The sequence below is a fragment of the Ambystoma mexicanum genome, chromosome 12 (genome assembly GCF_040938575.1).
Source record: "Ambystoma mexicanum isolate Mex_15411 chromosome 12, UKY_AmexF1_1, whole genome shotgun sequence".
NCBI classification, from domain to species: Eukaryota; Metazoa; Chordata; class Amphibia; order Caudata; family Ambystomatidae; genus Ambystoma; species Ambystoma mexicanum.
In genome coordinates, this window is record NC_090936.1 from 518,307,930 (window position 1) to 518,324,164 (window position 16,235).

At 45.3% G+C, this 16,235-nt stretch overlaps 1 long non-coding RNA gene across 1 annotated transcript in view; it reads right to left on the minus strand.

Annotated features, from left to right (window-relative positions):
* Nucleotides 1-1,479: 1,479 nt before the first annotated feature.
* LOC138513729 (uncharacterized) overlaps nucleotides 1,480-16,235 on the minus strand; it is a 28,493-nt gene continuing 13,737 nt past the window's right edge. The window contains exon 2 of the long non-coding RNA XR_011281802.1: nucleotides 1,480-1,552. This is a non-coding gene — a long non-coding RNA (uncharacterized lncRNA). The remainder of the gene's footprint in view (nucleotides 1,553-16,235) is intronic.

Here is a 16,235-nt window from a genome sequence, read left to right on the forward strand (position 1 = left end):
TCCTTTTTGAACATTTATGCACCACTCAAGGGCAAAGACATTACCCTTTAACACAATTAACTCTAAGTTGAAGAGTGTGAGGACCAGAATAGTACTTTGGACACGGGACAATTTTGCTTTGGACATCCAAACAGTGATTGGTTTTAGGTAAGGAAACACCTCTTAGAGCAGGAACACAGATGAATTTACCCACCACCTTCTATTTTAATAAAAGTATTTGACCACAACCATGACTGCCTTGTGTCCGAGTCTCATTCCTGGCTCCTCTGTGATCAAAAGAGATTTGCTGGGCCAGGTCCCACACCGTTGTTGTGGGCACACCCAGGCCAGATGACTAACAAACACCCAGCTCTCATGAATGAGTCACCTCACCAAGCTAACTAGAATATGACATCCAATTCTTGTAGCGGTCTAATTGTGTAACCTCAGTAGTCACCATGTCATTAAATCACCATGCCACCAGGATGCAGGGTTACACAATTATAGGAAGGTGACTCAGAGTTGCAGATTGTTAATAAAGCCACCTTTGTCTGTTGGAACTTTGTGTTCACTAACACACATTTGAACCTGCCCTGCTTGGTAGTCACTGAAGAATGCCAGGAAACTGTCCCAGCAGAGGTACATAGTTGTACGTTTTTGGCCTTGTGCATTATGAAAGGAGGGCAAGAGGTCCGATTATCAGGCTTCCCTTTCAGAAACAACATTACCCGCATCATGTTTCCTTAAAAATAAAACAAGTTCAGGCTTCCGGTCCCAACGGATGCCATTCTGTCACAAGTCATCATCAAGTCCACTCCTATCAGCTTTTGCATTGGATTGTGTCCACACGTTTTTAATCACATGCTTTAAAATTCTGAGGAGCTGTAACACCTGGATGGAACACACACTGAATCTAAGACAGACCCTGATTAAATAAAATTATAAAAATAAATATTTTGATAATGCACATTCAAAGAATTCTAATATGACTTAAAGCAGTACCATTGCTTCTGTTAACAAGAGATACTCCATCTGTACTGGGTGATGCTTAATCTCTTGCCATCTGGAGTAGGAATGATTAAACTAGCACATACAAGATTCAAACACTCCGAAACACTTGTGTACGAGCGCAAAATAAAATATCAAAAACTGTGACCAGCTGAAGCAGCAATTGCAGCTGTGCGATCCAATTCCTTACGTGTTTTAAACAACCTATAGTGCTCTAACCACATACGTTATTAAATAAGCAGATGTATCTAGGAAAGTAGAACTTTTTGAATGGGACCTAAAGTTGATTGCAAACAGCAGTCCAGGAGGGGTTTATTTTTGATATGTGGCGGGGGGTGCAAGATGTTGGAACAATTTTTGTACACTGAGACATAAGGTTGTCACACACCATCCTGTGCACACTTATCTACTGTGGCAGCCCTAAAACGCTTCATTTGATGTTCAACAGTATCAAAGTAATGCAAGCTCTACGGACAGGAACAAAAAGGGGCGTAACCTTGTTTCATTTTATTTACAATGAAAAGGAATACACAAGGTGGTAAATTGCTGATTTCTTCAGAAGAACCTGTAGGAGAAAAAAATAAAAAATGATCAGCCAATGTACAGGAAGACACATTGGAAACTTGCAGGAGTATTAACAGTGTAGGAATGCAAGAAGGCTGGAGTATAAAATAATGTACAAACCCCAGGGTGTCATGGGGGAAACGGCACATTTGAGATCAACAAGTATCTCCTGGCTTCAGTGTTTTAAGTAGAGGTACAGAACCATTCAGAAGCACAATAACATTCACTGAAACCTAACAGTTGTTCACACACGCATCCATGCCTGCAAATGAGAATTAATTCAAGTGGCTGTGGCCACTACCGGGTAGGCTTTCATGTGGTCACCTTGGCATGTGGTTCTTAAGAAAAAAGGCGGCAACTGTTAAAACTTTGGATGTTAGCCAATTCAGCATGTTGCTCACGTGGGTAGCAGATTTACGTTTAGCCCATCGGTTCCCTTAAACGTGCAGGGTAATCTGATCCAATGGTTTCAAGTTCCAAGGTACTAGTGGTACTGACAGCGTTTTTTTTAAAGAAATGAAATCTTGAGCCAATGCATCGCCCCACTCATTTCCACAAATGCAGATGGTTAACTGTTTGAAGAAAGAAGCATTAGTTTTGGCTTTCAAGGTTCTTCACTGGATTTCAAATTTGGAGCCATCAGTTTATGCTACCCCCGTAAAAGACAGGTCAAGCTCAAAGTATATGAAAGCTGAAGGAATGGTCATCACTGTATTATTATAATTTTGCACTTCTAATCATTTCCATCAGCAGGGGAGGCATGAATCCTGCATCTTACAGAGCTTGCAAGAGAGATTCATGAAACGTTTTTGACCACTGTGCCATCCAGCACGGCACCATCAATGTTCAACATCTTCAAGCACAAATTACCGAGGCCCATAAACCATGTCCAACAGGGTGGTGCAACAGCTAATAATGTGTTTACTATAGGACCAAAAAGTAGGACTGAGCCACTCCAAAAAAAAAACAGGCATGCAACATATGAGGACCGACCCACCTGATCATGGCTGTCATCGAATTTGCAGAAATAGCTATTTTGTTGGGGAGGGGTGAGGGGGGGATGAGATGGGGTAAGGGAATATTCTTTAGGATACTCGAGGTGGGGGCCGTTGGAGCCTGGGGGGTAGCCTGTCCCCATAAAAAAAAGAATTGGTAAAAAAACAAGCTAGCACTATCAGATGTCCCTCATCCATAAGAGAATTTAGGCAGGCATGCTAGCTTGGGTAGCATTATTTGAAATAAGATTAGAATATTGTGCTGTACCATGGCCGAAACATGCCTGGGGTTGCTTGCATTTCCGTGCAAAGGGGACCAAGCCTAGCAGTTCGGCAAGGAATGTTCAGAGTCATGCAGCTTCTGGACCATTACCATCCCTCACCATCCCCACCAGCTACACTATCAGAAGATGCAACCGTAACACTCATTCACAAAAGCTCCATCGGCCTCAGAGTCATTCCTAATCAGATTCCTTCAGCAGAGTTACTATCAGTCAAACTTCCCATCCAAACCGCTACCCTGCATCTCATCTACAGGCCACCTCGACCCGTTACCACCTTCGCCGATTACATCAAGACCATCCTAGCAGATAAAACTAAGACCAAATCTCAAATTATTCTACTTGGCGACTTCAACCTTGGTTTCCAAGACCCCAAAGCTTTGGACATTGCTAACACTCTGACCTGGGCTTCTCCCACCGTATCCAGAAACCTACCCATATCAAAGGAAGACCACTTGATTGGTTGGTTGACCAAAATTGCAGCGTTAATCTACAGTCTAACCTACCCTGCACTTGGTCAGACCATCATACGATCACCTTCAACATCAAAGCCAACGACTAATGCCTCAAAGAGGACATTGCTCCCTCAATTCGTACCAGCAACAAAAGGGACAACGCGTGAAAAACTACTCCCCCCCCCTATCCTACCCATTTTAAACAAAGCCTCAACAGAACATGCATAGACCCCATAGTATTAGTTGATACTTTAAAATCACACCATGCTCAAAGCCATGAATTCCATTGCCCCAATCAAATTAAGGAAACCTAAACCACGTGCACACCTTAACTTGTGGTTCACGCCACACGAGTGCTACGTAAAGAAAAGCACAACGCTGGAGTCAGTTGGAAAAGTCATCCCTCTGATGCCAACAAGGACAGCCTCACCATAGCCTCCCTCAATTATAAAGAGGTTATATTCCAAGCGAAAAAAAGATACCTATAACAAGCATATTATGCAAACAGAATCGAACTTGAAAGAACTGCAACATCCCCTGTCAACTGCAGCAAAGACAGCACATGGTGCGCGAACATACAAAAAGCACTCTGACAAAACATCACATTCCAATCCAAAATCAATGGCAAACAAAGCAGTCTTCAGATTTACCAGCAGCTCAACCCCCTCCCCCCACCAACCGCATAGCCACCCCCCACCCCATCCGTCACACTCCCCTTCAGTTTCTCACCTTTAACTAGCCTAGAGGTTGAACGCATTATGAACAAACTCAAACCCTCCAACTGCCTATTATTCAGGAAGCCACACATGAATTATCCCCTTTTATCACTGCCTTTATAAACCCGTCCTTCAACGCAGGAATCGTCCCGGATAACCTTAAGGACGCATGGGTCACGCCCCCCCATACCCCCCAAAAAACCCTCCCTTGACCAGAGCATACCCACCAACTACAGGCCCATCACCACTGTACCATCCTTGCTTAAAATACTGGACCTAGCTGCTTTTCTGCAGATCCTGGATTACCTGGCATCTAATAAACTCCTCGGCCTTCGACAATCTGGCTTCCGGCCTAGGCACAGAACTGAACCTGCCCTCATCGATTTAAAAACCCAAATTGAGGATCTGAAAGACAACGGGAAATTGGCCCTTCTACGATTACCAGATTTATCTGCAGCTTTCGATTTGGTTAACCACCAACTCTGCCGACATCTCAAATCAGCTGCCCATTTCTCTGACTCTGCCACCTCCTCGATCAGATCCTTCCTGGAGAATATATCCAAGAGGGCCTTCTCCCCCTCTGCCTCTGCTGACCCTTCACCTGTCCACTGCGATGTCCTAATTAAGCTTCAGGTCACACAGAACAACGCCATCAGGGCTACTCTAAATATCCCTAGGAATCGGCACATTTCTGACACCAGATGCAACTTACGTTGGCTCTCAGTAGCTCAAAGATGCTCACTTTTCATCCTCACCCACAAATGTCTGGCCAACCAGGCTTCCATCTACTTATCTAGCCAATTCACACCTCACACTCCTACCCATCCTCAGAGAATTGCCCAAGCTCACTGCCTCTCCCTTCCCAGTTTCAAGCTTCAGAAAGCTGGCGGGGTTAGTTTCCCGGTCTTAGCCACCAAACTGGAATATACTGGCCAACCTGCTTAGATTGGAACCGTCCTTCCACTCCTTCAAGAGCAAAGCCAAATTGTGGCTCTCTGCTGAAGACTCCTGTTAATCCCTCTCCTTCACTGCGGACATTAATCTTCCACTAGTATGACCTTGCACCTTTGTTGCCGTCATTGTCCGGCACACACTTTGATTGTAATTACTGTGTCTATAGCCTGTATGTAAATATATATATATATATATATATATATATATACATACATACATACATACATACATACATACACACACACACACTATGGAGCACCACATTTGAGGTAGATTTTATTGACAGTCATGTGCTGTGCATGGTCTGCATCATAGAGGACATTTTTCCCAAAAACAAAACTGATTTCCTGGTGATTTTCAAAGAACAGGGAGTGCCTCTCACTCGGTCTGTTAAGCAAAAACAGTCTTAAGATATATATATATATATATATATAGGTTTTATTTTTTAAATGAAAAAAACTTTGTTAAAAGGACGTTATGGTTAAGTTGCGCTACTAAAAACCAATGAAATTCAGTGAAAATAAACTTTGTTAAAGGGACGTTATGGTTCCAAGTAAAACCAAAAAAAACTTGAAATTCGCCAGTTATGGTAAGCTAAGCAACCATAACTCGCGCCACCACAGTGCACTGCTAAGACTAACAACCAGGACATCAAAAATGACAACACAAATGTCATTGATGACATCACATGTGCATTTACCTTTCATGAAAAGTCTGTACATGGGATTCTTATTGTAATGTTAAAAGTAGTGTCAAGGATCACTGGAATAAATATCATGAGGTACGTAGTGCATTAAGCAATGAATTAATCCAAATAGCATTGTATTAAAAAAAAAAAAATAATATACTAAGGAACACATGCAGTAACATGGGCATAGTTTGCAGGAGACATTTAATAAGTACCTAATAAAACCCACTTACTACATTATTGCATTACTGCACACAAAACACAGACAACTACACATACAAATATGAGCATATACAGGGAAAGTGAAGTAACCTAACTCATTATCTTAATGCACAGAAATGATTGCATTGCTTCAAAGCTATTACTTCCCTATGTATAACTATCACATATTGTGACTAGGCCCTGAGGAAAGTAGTGTACGTGCAATGTGTACAAATATGAGCATATCCAGGGAAAGCACAGTAATAAAAAAACAGAACTATAAAACAGTGTTGATAACCTTACTAATGATCTTCATACATAAAAGCATTGCTTTCTTCCAAGTCTGTGTTTTCCCCTTTGTATATGTTTCATATGTTGTGAGTGGACCCTAAGTGAATTACTGTAAGAACATATTTGAAGTATAAGTCTACAAATATAGTACTTTTTGAATGTTTAGTTCCCGACTGTTATTGGCCTAGATAGATCAGTAAAGGAAAAAAAAATAGTGAGCCAGACATGTGATGGCATCAGTGATGTCATCAATGACATTTGTGATGTCATCTTTGATATCCTGGGTGTTAGTCTTAGCAGTGCACCGTGGTGGCGCGAGTTATGGTTGCTTAGCTTACCATAACTGGCAGATTTCTGGGGTTTTCCGGTTTTACTTTGAACCATAACGTCCCTTTATCAAAGTTTTTTTTCAGTGAATTTCATGGGTTTCTACCAGTGCATGCTATTTTCCTACAACTTAGTAAAATCATACTTACCCATTATAGCAATATTTGTGTCCCATTTACAAAGTGTCACCTTAAAACGCTGCCATTTGCCACCTTCCAGAATCCTTCTTAACACTTCTATACACTTTTGCAACTAATTCAACTAGTTTTTCATCCGTAAACGTCTACGAACATCTGACTTCATAGCGGACCTTCCGGACAGTGCCACATGACCATACGTTGGCACGCGGCATGATGACGTGTCCGAGAACCCGTCCGCACTTCATCATAAGATCTCTGATTTGTGGACAGTTCTGAACTTCATTTTCTACTGATCTAGGAACTTTCAACTTCAGAATTTCCCTTGCATAGCTCAACACCTATTCCTACTCATTATCCATTAACAATCTAGTACACGCTTTTAGCAAAACTGCTATTTATCTTAAAATGGCATCAGCTAATGCCATCCCTCCTCCCCAAGAGCCACCACCACTGCTGTAATCAAGGAGCATGAGAAACACTGCCCCCCTACCTTAGAAATAACACACGCGCAACATTTTCCCTTGTCCACCTACCCCTCTATATTAGTGTTTGGTTCCTCTTCCCTCATTTCCCTCCCCACCTTTCGTTCTCAGCTCTCCTACCAAAAAAAATACATCCAAAAACAACAAAAGACATATTCCTTTATGAACCACCTTTCACAGTTAAAAAAAAATAGAACTAAAAATACATTATTTCTCAGTAAATTACATAGACTCAATAAGATTTTCCAACATTTCCATTTGCATTTTGTGTTATGCTAATGGGAATATTGTGGCGTTCATCCTCTGTTCCAGGGAATGGATTGGTGGATACCAGCCCAGCAGCCCAAGTTATCAGCACAAGCGAAGGTGGATAACGAGGTCTCTGGGCCATTACACCCCCCCCCCCCCCATTCCAGCCCCTGAAATGGGGGATGAAGGCCATTAGCACCCCAGGTTCCCAAAGCATGAACCCGGGGTGCGAAGAAGAGGAGGATTTTTTCTTCCTACACCGGGACGCCTGTGGCGTCCCGGTGTAGGAAGGAAAATCCTTTTCCAAGATGTCCACCATAGAAAGGGAAGGCGAGGGTTCCATACAGGCCCCTCTTCGCTTTCCATTGAAGCCTGCAGAAGGCAAAAAGAGAACCCTATGACCATATTACCACAAGCACATTTTTCTTCCCTTTCAGATCTATCCTAATTTTGAATAACTTTACCACAAAGCCAGTCCCAGGTGGACATGGCCACTTGAATCCTATGTTCTGTGCCTTGTGGTCATGGCCAGATTGTCTGGATCATGACCTTATTCCATGACCCGGACAATCTGGCCACTGCCCATGGCCACAGGCTACCCTCAGTCACTAAAGGTATACCGCTATTTTTTGTAGCTACATTATGACACTTGGCAAATAATAAAACACTGGCACTTGCAAAACCATGCTTGTAGGTCCTTGCAAATGCTCCGTATGCATATTCGCTGGAAACCCACCGCTGTTTTATGTGTTAAATGTATGCACATACAATCGTCATAACCTAGCCCCCACTTGACAAAATCCATTCAGGCTTTACGAAAACATCTATATCTAGATCTATAATCGTTTTGCAAACCTTTGTGTAGATTTGTCAAATGACAACACTTTTATAAGCCTTCACAATAATTTGTGACCCACCCTCTAATTTTGCTCCCTCTTGACAGCATCCCACCAGACTTCGCAAAAACATGTATATCTAGATCTATTATCAGTTTGCCAAATGTAGTGCAGACTCGTCAAATGGCACCTCATTTATAAACCTTTACATTATTTTGGGACCCCCCCCTCTTCACAAAACCCCACCAAACTTTGCAAAAACAATCATATCTAAATATATGATCAATTTCCCAAATTAAGTGTAGATTTGTCAAATGGCATCTCATTTATAAGCCTTTACATTATTTTGGGAGACCCCCCCCCTCTAATTTTGCCCCCTCATGACAGAATCCCACCAATCTTTGCATACTCACTCAGAATCAGGTCAGGAACATACATGCAATATTTCATGCAGTTCCATTAAGTGGCGCCAAAGTTATAAGCCATCCAAGAAATGCATTTCACCAATCCTGAGGTGTCCGCGAACCTTCACAGGACTGTTTGCGGACTTTCGCAGCAAGAAACACCTGTTTTTTTGCTTCTTGCAGCCATACCCCATCCCATCCCATCCTCATCACCCCTCACCTCCCCAGAGATTATTTCATAGGTTTGACAACTGCAATGTTGTGTTTAACATGTTTTTACCGCGATGTCCGCGGACAGCGGCAAAGTCCGCAAATTCAAGCTGGTGGGCGTTTCCAAAAATCTGATGCACTTCAGCATCCAATCAGCGAACACATTGCATGTCTGCGGACATGTCATAAGCCGATTAGCCAATCAGGACACTGTCCGCGGACCGAACAGGAAGTGTGTCTGCAGACTGAACATAGATATCACTAATTTTTTGGGACCTACTTTTTGGTCATTTAAAAAAATAAAAAAAACACTACTGGACGGATTGTCACCAAATTTGCAAAAGCACGCTTTCGGGACCAAGCCGCTGCTCCTGGTCCAAATTTGGTGAAAATGTGGTCACATCCTCCTCCTCCTCCTTCTAACACTGCTCAGAGTGGGCTATATACTTTTTTTTGCAAAGTTTAATGAGGATTTGTCCAGTGAGAGCAGAGTTCTAAGCCGCCCAAAAAGTGCTCTTCCTCTGGAAACAGCAATTTAACCATAACTACACTGCCACATATATATATATATATCACACACACCTCACCATAGTCGTATTTCTGATGCTTATATCTGCTTAGATTCACATGCTGTGCATAGGCCAACATCTAGTGGAAGCTGCAGAGAATTACAATTTGGTTTACGAAACTCAAAAATGGGCGTCGACACAGGGCGTGCCAGTAATACTATCCCTAGTGCGACGTCCACTGTACCCATGATCCCTCACGCGTCTAGGACCCTCAGATTGTATTTTTTCCTGACATGAGGTAGCGCGAGTACAGAAGCAGATAGAAGACTACAAGTAGCCATGCGCCTTCTCTCAGAGGGGAGGAAGGGTGGGTCGCATGTGAATCTAAGCAGATACAAGCATCAGAAATATGATTACGGTGAGTTATGTATCCCTTCTGAGGCTTGTGGGCTCTGCTTAGATCACATGCTGTGCATAGATTAGCGAGAAGTGTTAGAAGGAGGAGGAGGGATGTGAGCAGGGTCATGAGCAAATAAATGTCTTAAAACCGCTTGTCCCACTTGTGTATCTGTCTTGGAATGGGTGTCAATGCAGTAGTGCTGAGTAAAAGTGTGAATGGAGCTCCAAGTAGCTGCTTTGCAAATGATGTCAAGGGGTACATTTGCAATGAAAGCCAGAGTGGCACCAATACCTCTTGTAGAGTGGGCTCTTGGCGTGAAAGGCAGAGTTTTTTCAGAAAGGGAGTAACACAGCTGGATACAATTTATAATCCAATTAGAGATGGCACCCTTAGAGACGTGATCTCCCTCTCTGCCTGTAGCTATGGAGACAAACAGTTGGTCTGTTTTCCTTAGCAGTCTGGTTTTGTTTACATAGTATAGAACCGCCCTACGCACATCTAGGGTGTAGTTTCACCTCAGCCGAGCCTTGGGGGTCTTGTAAGAAAGCCGGAATCTCGATGGACTGGCTAACGTGGAATTTAGAAATAAACTTAGGTGAGAACCTAGGGTGTGTACGTAAAACCAGTTTATCCTTATGCACCGCAAAGAAAGGATCTTGCACTGACAGAGCCTGAACTTCACTGACCCTTCTTATAGACGTAATGGCTACTAAGAAGGCAGTCTTATAAGTCAGGTGTTTGAGACTGCCTTTATGCATGGGCTCGAATGGGGGGCCCATGAGTTTAGATAGCACCACATTAAGGTCCCAGCCTGGTGGTGGGTTAGAAATTGGAGGGTGAAGTCTCTTCACTACTTCCATGAAGGCCTTACCACTGGTACCTTCCACCACGACACCTTGTTATGGGAGGTGGTGTATGCTGACAGAGCTGCCAGGTGTACCTTTAGTGAATTAAATACCAACCCTACGTCCAGCAGGTGGAGCATGTAGGTGACAATAGCGGAAGGAGTGCAATCAACTAGGTTGATTTGCTTATTCTGGCACCAGATAACAAATCTTTTCCATTTGTCAAAGTAGCAGTGCCTCGTGTGTGGCTTCCTAGATTCCTTAAGGATGTCCATACATCTGAGGTAAATTGAGATGTCCAAACTCTATGACTTCAGGAGCCATGCTGCCAGGTTCATTGAGTTGGGTTGAGGATGCACTGTCTGACCTTGGTGCTGGGACAGCAGGTTGTACCAGCACGGGAGCTTGATGGGTTTGTACACCGCTAGTCTGCGTAAGTGTGGGAACCACAGTTGCCTCGCCCACATGGGAGCAACTAGGACAAGCGTCATCAATTCCCTGTGCATCTTGTTGACCACCTTCCTGATGAGGGGTTGGTGGAAAAGCGCACGCAAACATCCCTGACAAGTTCATCCACAGGGCGTTCCCCTGGGAGTCTGGTTGGGGGAACCTGGTAGCGAATCATGGGCACTGTCTGTTTTCGCTTGGGGCGAATAGGTCTATAGTGGGGAAACCCCACCGAGAGAAGAGATCTTCTACGATTTCTCTGTGTAGACACCATTAGTGTTCTTCTGGGAGGGGATTTCTGCTTAAAGCGTCCGCTAGAGAATTGAGATCCCCTGGAACATGTTGAGATGACAGGTAGATGTTCCGTCTGAGCGCCCATATCCAAATTTTGTGGGCAAGCTTGGACAGATTTGGTGACCAAGTCCCTCCCTGCTTGTTTAGGTAAAACATAGGATCTGCACTGACAGGTTCAACAGCTAACAGACAGCACAACAGGTAGGGCTCGAACGCTTGAAGCGCTCTGAATACTGGCAGAAGCTCTAGCAGATGGATATGATTCTTGGCCACTGAGTGAGACCAGAGACCCTGAGCTGTGTGGTGGTGAAGGGGTGCGCTCCACCCTGACAGGGATGCGGCTGTTGTGACTACGGCCTGTACCTCCGGATCGTAAAAGGGTTTCCCCTTTGACAGGTTCTCTTTTGTCCACCAGTAAAGACTTTGTACAAGTGTTGGCGAAACGACCACTAGATCGTCCCACTGACCACTTGCCTGAGACCACTGTTTCGCCAACCGTTCTTGCATGGGACACATGCGCAGGCGCGCGTGGGGGACCAGGTAAATACATGACGCCATCATCCCTAGCATACGCATCGCTTTGCGCACCGTTATCTGGCGACCGGCCCGATTTAGCAGCAGTAGATTCCGAATTCTTTCCTCTGAAGGGAAGGCCAATCCCTCTTGTGTGTCTAGGACAGCTCCTAGGAACTGTTTTGAGGTGTTTGGCAGCAGACTTGACTTTTTCTCGTTTATGGAGAAACCCAATTGGAAGAGGAGGTCGATAGTTCTCTGAACGTTTTATCTGCAAATTACTGGGATCTCCCCCGTGATGAGCCAGTTGTCCAGGTAAAGGTACACTGGGATTGCCTCCCTGCGTAGGTGTGCCACCGCCAGTACCTTGGTGAATACCCTTGGAGCCGAGGCTATCCCGAAGGGCAGTACCTTGAACTGGTAGTGCCGACTGTCCACCTTGAAGCGCAAGAATCTTCTGTGCACTGGGAACATGGAAATATGAAAATAGGCATCTTTCATGTCCAGTGTTGCCATGAAATCCCCCCTTTTTTAGGAGGGGGGATTACCTCTTGGAGCGTAGTCATGCAAAATTTCTGGGGCTTGACATACTTGTTTGCAGGCCGTAAATCCAAAACTGAGTGCATGGTCAAATCTTTTTTTGGCACAAGGAAGTAAATTTAATAAATACCCTTGTTTACCTGGTGTCCCGGGACGAGTTCTATCTTCGAGGAGGATCTTCTGGTGGTCTAAGGAATGTATCCGTTGGCGTGGAGGATGGTTTCGGGGATGCTCTAACAGTTCTATGCAGTATCCTGCAGACACCTTGGACAGCACCCATCTGTCTGATGTGATCCCTTCCCAAGCTTTGGTGAAGTTGGAAATGCGTCCCCCTACTGGAGATGCGTGAGACGGGACCCTGAACAGAATGTCACTGTTTTGCGGGAGGCGTGCCGCCGCCTCTATTGGGGCTGCCTCTACCCTTACCACGTGCCCTTTTGTTACCCCTGCCATAACCTTGGGTAGACTGCTGGTTGTTGTTTGTGTACCCTGCCCCTGGGAATAGTTTGAGCCTCTGAATTTTGGCCGCGTGGCCGACGAAAATTCCCATTCCCTCTTTGATTCGGGGGTTTGTTGGTTAACTGGCCCAGGGATTTGAGAGCCTTGTATTCACCTTTGGCGTTTTTTAATGCATCCTCTACCGCCTTGCCAAACAATAGATCAGGCTCCACCGGTTTGTCTATTAAGGATGCTTGTGTTTCGGGTTTAAACCCAGATTGTCTTAACCAAGCATGACTTTTGATAACAGTGCCCTCTGCTATCCTATCAGCCTGCCGGCGTTATCCACAGCATCAAAGGTTGCCTTAAGGATGCAACCGGACACGGCTCGTCCCTCCGACGCAACCTGTGCCAACTGGCTCTTTAACAGTTCCGGGGCGGAGTCAATGAGTGCCACAACTTCTTCCCACTGATGGCAGTTGTAACTCGCCAGCAGGGTGGTGGAGTTGGCAATCCTTGCGTGGTAGGTGGAAGTGGAGGCTACCTTCCTTTCCAACCCATACATCTTTTTGCTCTCCTTGTCAGGTGGAGCTTCGGACGACGATACCGGCATTCCCACCCTTTTTCGCGTATTAGTCACTACCAGGGAGTCCGGTTTCAGTTGCCCCTTATGTACAGTAGGTCTGACTGGGCTGCCCTGAAAAGTTTCTCAATCCTGGGGTTTACTGCTCTGGTGAGATTGGGATTGAGAAGGGAAGGGTCTATTCTCCTCTGTATAGACTTGAGAATAGGGATGGCCTGGGCAACAGGTCTCCTTTCTCCCACTAGTTCCTCTGCAAAGTCCCTCTCCTCCTGTGCTCCCCGAGTATCTATGCGGAAGTGTTCTGCCGCTCTAGACAAAACCTCATTTAAAAAAGGAGGTTGGTTGTCGACAGGAGAGTCGGTAACGCAGGTTCTTTGCCTACTGGGGAGTCTACTCTGTATACTTCTGGGTTATCTTCGTCCTCCTCTTGGCCCTCGTCATCCCCATAGTAATCCATCCCGGTTTGGTCGTCCAACGTGGCCAATTCTGGATCCTCATTTAGTAATGGATCCTCATCATACTGAGAGTATGGCTGTACGTAGAAAGGGTCAGAAGACCGACTTTGTGTTGGCGCCTCAACTCGAGGTTTCTTACCGGGGGGCTGTGGGTCCTTAGACCCTGAGGGAGTAGCCCTGTCAGGGATATATGAGAGGAAGTGATCTGGATTCTTGGCATAGAAGTCTGCAAGGGATGACATTCTAGACATAACTGTCTATATCCTCACTGGACCATTCTTTAGCGCTGGGGATTACCCTTCCCTGGGAGGGTTTCCCTACTGAATCCGGGGTCTTGGTTAGTATAACAAAAGACTGACCTGTCTTTGTGTGTTTGTGGTGCAGAAGGAGGCTGAGAATGTTTCTTCTGCCGTTTAACCGCGCCCCCCCCCCCGCGTGGGTGGAAGAGTGTTTCCCCAGCGTTTTAACCTTTAGAGAACTTTTCGACATCTGGCGTCGAGATTCAGGGGCAGAGTCCCTCTCCTTCGAGAGTGGACGCTGGGACACGGGAGCGGCCGTCGCGCGGTCTGCTGACGCCGACACCTGAAGTGCGGCTTGGGGATGGTGGTCGGCTTCGTCTTCAGACGATCGAACCTCCATTACTTTGGTGAGCGATGCACTTTTGGCAACAGTGGATGGTTGCCTGGCATCATGCAGTGATCTAGAACGCCCACAGGACACTGATTCGGTGGACCATTCTGTGTGCCACTTTCCGAGAACTCGACACACGCGTCTAGTCGCGGTTGGCCTTCGAGTGTTTAGAGGAAGTGATGTGGGTAGCACTCGTGTCGCCGGGTGTGTTGCCCATAGCCGTCCTGCCCGACAACCTTCCGAGGTCGGGTACTTGCGCTTGGCTGTCCTTCGACGCCACGTTGCCCGATAGTACGGCGTTGCTGCCATCACTGAAGGCGCCCTCTGCTGCCATGGCCTCTTGTTGCCTGGCGTGGTGGGCACAACGTTTGGTTGAACGGTCCTTTAAAGTTTTAGCCTTGAACTGGCTACAAGCTCTGCAGTTCGCCTCGGGGTGGTTCCTTGGCAAGCAGAGGTTACAGGTAGCGTGTCTGTCAACCCAAGGGTACTTGCGGTTGCACTTAGGGCAAAATTGGAAAGGGGTACCCTCCGTACGCACCTTGTGGCGGCGGGCTAGTGTGTGTAGGAATATATAAGAAAATCTATATACGAGTGAGTGTATGTACCACGTCCGTCGTGCAGCTCTCGACGGTAGTACTCTTCTCCGGCCCGGCGTCGAGCAAACTTCGGTGAGTCGACGTTGGGATGGAGAAAAATGATATTTTGCAAAATTATGGCTAAAGCCTTGGTATTTAAGGCCTAAGGGATGCCTCCGACCAGTATGGCGGAAAAAAACAATCTGAGGGTCCTAGACGCGTGAGGGATCATGGGTACAGTGGACATCACACTAGGGATAGTACAGTGGACGTCACACTAGGGATAGTATTACTGGCACGCACTGTATCAACGCCCATCGAAAAACAAAACTAACGCAGCTTCCACTAGATGTCAGCCTATGCAGCAGATCCCACAAGCATATATATATATATATATATACACACACACACACACACTATTCTTGTACTGTACATATATCCTGCATCTGGTCTCACTATCTTTTGCTGTATAATTTGTCACTGTAACTGAAGATATGCGCCCAGATGCCTTCCAGGCCAGGCGCACTATACAAATAAACAAAATACAAATGTTGCCCCACTGGTGGAGACTGATTTACATATGGCTGGAGCCCTTTTTGAATTGCGCAGATGGGCTTAAAAAAAAAAAAAAAAAAAAAGTTGTGGAAGGTTGCCCAGAGCAGTGCCAGTGGTTCTGATTAATTCAAAACCTTCCACCCATCACATTTTTGGTTCTAGTTTTTGCTGTACCAAGGCCCAACACCAGTTTAGTCATGCCCATGCGAAGAGGGGCATGGGGGGGAGGGGAGGGAAATCAACATACAGGTAAACATGCTATGTATAAAAAAGTGAGGAACATCCAATAGCGTGAAGGCTATATGGCCATTTCTAGATAAGCAGTGACAACATTCATGCCTTACTGGTTACCTTCGGGTCAACTGAAGCAGCTGCTCTTGCCAGCAAATATCACACTTAACACAAAGTTAAAGTTCAAGGCATACCTAAAATCCTCCAATCGACTGAGGACCTAAGTTGAGAAATGTGGAAATACTGCACACAAATCCAAATGCAAGTTTAAGGGTGTCCGTTATAGCATAAAAGAGCAAAAGATTTTTTAAGATTACACACGTAATGCTTTCAGTGTCCATCCCCTTTATATACTCTCCACGCCACTTTCTTTTGCACCATTTACACCCCTACAAGCACCACACTTTACAGTGAGATTGTGGGAGAGAAAAAAAGAAAAA